This window comes from Nicotiana attenuata, unplaced genomic scaffold, assembly GCF_001879085.1.
Source record: "Nicotiana attenuata strain UT unplaced genomic scaffold, NIATTr2, whole genome shotgun sequence".
NCBI classification, from domain to species: Eukaryota; Viridiplantae; Streptophyta; class Magnoliopsida; order Solanales; family Solanaceae; genus Nicotiana; species Nicotiana attenuata.
In genome coordinates, this window is record NW_017670340.1 from 55869 (window position 1) to 61868 (window position 6000).

Here is a 6000-nt window from a genome sequence, read left to right on the forward strand (position 1 = left end):
TTTGTGTGCCTAATGTGGATGGACTTCGTGAGTTGATTCTAGAGGAGGCCCATAGTACCAGGTATTCTATTCATCCGGGCACCGCTAAGATGTATCAGGACTTGCAGCAGCATTATTGGTGGAAGAGAATGAAGAATGATTTGTTGCGTATGTAGCTCGGTGTTTGAATTGTCAGCAGGTAAAGTACGTACATCAGAGACCTGGTGGTTTGCTTCATAAGATTGAGATTCCTGAGTGGAAGTGGGAGCATATCACGATGGACTTTGTTGTTGGACTCCCATGGACTCGGAGGAAGTTTGACGCGATATGGGTTATTGTTGATAGGCTGACCAAGTCAGTGCATTTCATTCATGTGGCAGTCTCCTATTCTTCAGAGAGGTTAGCTGAATCTATATCCGGAGATTGTTCGTCTTCATGGTGTGCCCGTGTCCATTATTTCACACCGAGGTACGCAGTTTACCTCGCATTTCTGCGGGGTTAGTTCAGCGTGAGTTGGGTACTCGGGTCGAGTTAAGCACAACATTTCATCCTCAGACGGACGGATAGTCTGAGCGTACTATTCAGATTTTGGAGGATATGCTCCGAGCATGTGTTATTGAGTTTGGAGGTTCGTGGGGTCAGTTCTTGCCATTAGCGGAGTTTGCCTACCACAACAGCTATCAGTCGAGCATCTAGATGGCCCCCTATGAGGCATTATATGGTAGACGGTGTCGATCCCCAGTTGGGTGGTTTGAGCCGGGAGAGGCTCGGCTGTTGGGTACGAATTTGGTACAGGATGCCTTGGACAAGGTTAAGATCATTCAGGATAGGCTTCGTACAGCTCAGTCCAGGCAAAAGAGTTATGCCGACCGCAAGGTTCGTGATGTGGCATTCATGGTCGGAGAGCGAGTGGTTCTTCGGGTGTCGCCCATGAAGGGCGTGATGAGATTTGGGAAGAAGGGCAAGCTAAGCCCTAGATTCATCGGTCCTTTTGAGATTCTCGATCGAGTGGGAGAGGTGGCTTATAGACTTGCGTTGCTACCGAGTTTATCGGTGGTGCATCCAGTGTTTCATGTGTCCATACTTTAGAAGTATCACGGCGATCCATCCCACGTGTTAGACTTCAGCACTGTCCAGTTGGACAAGGACTTGACCTATGAGGAGGAGCCGGTAGCCATTCTAGGCCGGCAGGTTCGTCAGTTAAGATCGAAGAATTTCCCTTAAGTTTGTGTGCAGTCGAGATGTCAGCCTGTTGAGGCAGCGACCTGGGAGTCTGAGTCCGATATGCGGAGCCGTTATCCTCATCTTTTCACCGACTCAGGTACTTTTCTATGTCCGTTCGAGGACGAACGATTATTTTAGAGGTGGAGAATGTGATGACCCTAAAGGTCATCTCTTGTTTTAGAAGTCAAAACTGTGTTCCGAGGCCTTAAAAAACCTCTTTTTGTCTCACCTCTATTTGCGTGCGCAGTCCGGGCGCGTTTCCGAAAAGCTTCTATGTGAAATTTTAGAAAAATAAACTGGCCTTTAAAATTGAGTAAAGTTGAATTTGGTCAACATTCTTGGTAAAAGAACCCGGACCCGTGATCCAACAGTCCCGTAGGGTCCGTAGTAAAATATGGGACCTGGGCATATGCCCGAAATCGAATTCCGAGGTCCCAAGCCCGAGAAAAGAATTTTTAAAGAAAATTGTTTGCTGGAAAATATAAAGGCTTTTTGAAATGAAATGATGCATGTTCTTGATGGTGTCGGGCTCGTATGTTGGTTTCGGAGCCCGGTACAGGTTTAAAATAATAAATAAGTCGAATCTTTGAAATTTGGTAAGAATCGGAGTTGATTTGGTACAAATCGGACCTTTAGTTGGGAAAATGAAAATTTCAATGTTCTTGAAGAATTTCATGAATTTGAGGTTAAATTTGTAGTTGTTGATGTTATTTTGATGATTTGATCGCACGGGCAAGTCTGTATGACGTTTTTAGACTTGCGTGCATGTTTGATTTGGAGCCCCGAGGGCTCGGGTGAGTTTTGGATAGGCTACAGTGTGAATTTGGACTTAGGAAAATTGTTGCAGGTTTCAGATATGGTATTGGCCTCTAATCTCGCAATTGCGTGATCAGGGATCGCAATTGCAAAGTCTGCTATGATGGTAATTGCGAGGGGCTGATCGCAATTGCGAAATAAGCCCTGGCCAGTCTTGTTCGCATTTGCGAGCATTTCTTCGCAAATGCGAAGACCTCAGTAAGTCCCCAGCTGTCGCAAATGCAACAATTTCTTCGCAATTGCGAAAACAGTAGATTCTCAAAGGGTTCGCAATTGCGAACCCCTGGTCACAATTGCAACATCTGAGACCTGTAATTGAGATTTTTGACGGGATTCTTCTTTATTTTAACAACTTTTCAAAACCTAAACATCACATAGGCGATTTTCTTGAAGAGAGTTCTTCCCCAAATCATAGGTAAACAACTTCTAACTTTTTTTCTTCAATCTATAACATCTTTTTACATGATTTCACTTCAAAATCTAGGGTTTCTCATGGGAAATTGGGTGTTTTTAGGTAGAAGTTAGGATTTTCAAATTTTGGGGATTTGGACCTCGATTTGAGGTCCGATTTCAAAACTATTTACATATTTGAGTTCGTGAGTGAATGGGTGATCGGGTTTTGGTTCGAACTTCGGGTTTTGACCAAGCGGGCCGGGGGTCGATTTTTGACTTTTGGGGAAAAGAATGAGAAATCTATTTTCATGCATTAGAATTGGTTTATCTAGCATTTATTGATATCTTTAAGTAATTTGTGACTAGATACAAGCGAATTGGAAGTGGAACCGAGAGGTAAAGTGGTAGTAGAGGCTTAATTTGTCCGTGGAATCGAGGTAAGTGTTTGGCCTAACCTTAGCTTGAGGGAATAGGAGTTGTGGTCTATTTGCTATGTGTTTGTATCAAGTACGACATATAGGTGTGGTGACGAGTATCTATACGTTGGTGTCAAGCATGCCCGTGAGTCTTATACCATTATTGTTGTGACTCTATTATGTATCGATCATGCTCAAATTGATGATTATTAATGTTGAAAAAAGCTTATGAAAGTTTCTTGGTAATTGACTATTGTTGAGTATTGACTCAAATTGAAGTTTTATTTTGTAAAGAAATTGTTGAAACGAGATTGGTTATAGCTGAGTCCCTTGCCGGGACGTTTGTTGATATTGTTGATTCCCTTGCCGGGATATTATTGTTGATATTGTTGATTCCCTTGCCGGGATATTATTATTGATATTGTTGATTCCCTTGCCGGGACATATTGTCTTCTATTGTTTGGGTGAGGAAGAGTGTAAAGCACGAAGGGTGATGCCATGCATGATATTGTGAGAAGGTGTAAAGCACGAAGGGTGATGTCGTGCATGATATTGTGAGAGAGTGTAAAGCACGAAGGGTGATGCCGTGCCGATATTATGAGTGTTAATGCACGAAGGGTGATGTCGTGCCATTATTTGAGAGTTAATGCACGAAGGGTGATGTCGTGCCGATATTGTGAGGAATAATGCACGAAGGGTGATGCCGTACCATGATTATGTGAGGTAATGCATGAAGGGTGATGCCGTGCCGTTTCTGTTGATTCATATGGTGAGGACGAGAGTAAAAGCACGAAGGGTGATGCCGTGCACGTGTTACCATTTCATTATTCTTGTTGATTTAAATATGATTTTCATTATGCTTCCTTATTGATGCTTCCTTATTGGCTTACTGTTAGAACCTGATATTCCCCGCAGCATGTCCCCTTCCCACCTTATTCTATTGATTTCTGTTATTATGTTTCTGTTTGTATATGATTTATCTGTACAGGTATATATGATTGTCGTGTCCTAGCCTCGTCACAACTTCGCCAGGGTTAGGCTCGACACTTACTCAGTACATGGGGTCGGTTGTATTGATACTACACTCTGCACTCTTTTGTGCAGATTTCGGTACCAGTCCCAGTGAGTAGCTGAGGTAGCTGCCTTCAGACCAGGGAGACCAAGGCAGATCTGCTGGCGTCCGCAGAGCCTAGAGTCCCCCTTCCCTGTTTAGCTTTTCTACTGTCTCTTATCATTTCGAGAACAGTTGTACTTTTCTTTCCAGACTTATATTTGTAGTAAAATCTTAGTCGTTCGTGAATTTGTAACACCAGATTCGTGGGTAGACATGTATTGGAGTACTTGAATTTATTTTAACTCTTCTGTGCTTTTCATTTGTTGAACTTTAGTTATTATTTTCAATTGTTTGGGTTGATTGTTAATGTGTAGAACCGTAATAGTTGGCTTGCCTAACTTTCACGAGTAGGCGCCATTACGACTCCCGAGGATGGGAAATCCGGATCGTGACATCACATAGAAAAATCAATAGTTGTTTTGTGTAAACTATTGCATCTACTCGAAGCACGCGTCAAATTAATATGTCATGTATAAATTTTGTGTCCTTCATTGCAAGCAAACATTCGAAAGACTATGTATAATAATGATGTATCGAATATACATATAAAAGATATAAACTTCGTAAAGGCGGGAATATGGTTTAGCCCTGAAACTTAGCACGAATAACCTTTTACATATCCAACTTTTTCAAATTGTATCCAAGTAAAATGAAATACTATTTGGAGCAATTTACTGCATTAAATTAAATAATTTATTCGATTTCATGAATAAGCTGGATCCTCTGGTTACAGTCTTACAGACAGACAAAAGAATTACACAAAAAGAAAAGAAGAATAAAACCCAATGTCAAAGTAATTTACTGCATCAGATTAAAGAATTTTCTCCATTTCCCTCTCTTTAGTTAAAACCTGTTTGGCCAAGCTTCTTTTGAGGCAAAAGTGTTTATTTTTGTCAAAAGTATTTTTTTTTTAAAAAATGAAGGTGTTTGGCCAAGCTTTTAAAAGGGAAAAACAAAATACTTCCGAGGAGAAGCAGAAGCAGTTTTTGAGAAGCGGAAAGAAGTAGTTTATCTCCAAAAAACACTTTTCAAAAAAGTATTTTTGAGAAAAATACACTTAGAAACACTTTTTAAAAGTTTAGCCAAACAGTAATTGCTACTCAAAAATACTTTTCAAATTAAATAGCCAAACACAAACTGCTTCTCACCAAAAGTATTTTTTTTTAAAAGCACTTCTCAAAATAAGTTGATTTTAGAAGCTTGGCACCATTACCTTCGTCATTAGACTCATATAACCTGTTAACAGATATTCGATCTGATTGCATATGAAGCCTCTCGCTGAGCTAGACATTATGCATCAAACAAAGGATGAGGAGACTGCCCAAAAAATTAATGCACATTAAACTATCTACCAATAAGGGAATCTTGTTGAAACTAAAAAAATAAAAATTAAAAAAAATTAAAAAAATCTATGCGTTTGAATTGAAGCATATCCCTCCTCATTACCCTCACAGTTTTTCATTGCTGTTGTATCTCTTAATTGCTCTCTTCTGTTACAACAATTATATGAAAGGAAAAAAGAGCAAAGCAATGAAAAGTGAAAAGTGAAAGAAGAAAAAATAGTGAAGAGAGAGAATGTTACCAGACAAAGGAAGTATCGAGTTCCGTGTTTGAATCAAAAGCTAGTGACTTATGCAATGCATTTGATGGGATTTTCTCTGATTTTAGCTTGAGAGGAAATTTGTTTTGTCTGATTTTTTATGATGAAGAGAGAATCCTAAATTCACCTTATTTTCTTCTACTCTTCTTTAATGCATCATTCAATGCAATGTGAAAACTAAAATTGGGAAGTTATTCACAATTAAAGCAACCCCTCATTTGCCTTTGTAACTCTTCATAAAAAGGCGTTACGGAAGAAAGAAAAAGAAGAGCAGAAATTTGCAACTCTTCGTAATTAATGAGTTATTGAGGAATAAGAAAAGAGTAACAATAGAAAAAATGAGAAAAAAAATAAATAGCTTTCTTGGCTTATTAGATGTGCCACATCAACTCTTCCATTCCGAGCTTTATATATATATATATATATATATATATATATATATATATATATATATATAT

At 39.5% G+C, this 6000-nt stretch overlaps 1 pseudogene; it reads left to right on the forward strand.

The window, feature by feature from the left end:
* LOC109238091 overlaps nucleotides 1–6000 on the forward strand; it is a 36533-nt pseudogene that overhangs the window by 28302 nt on the left and 2231 nt on the right.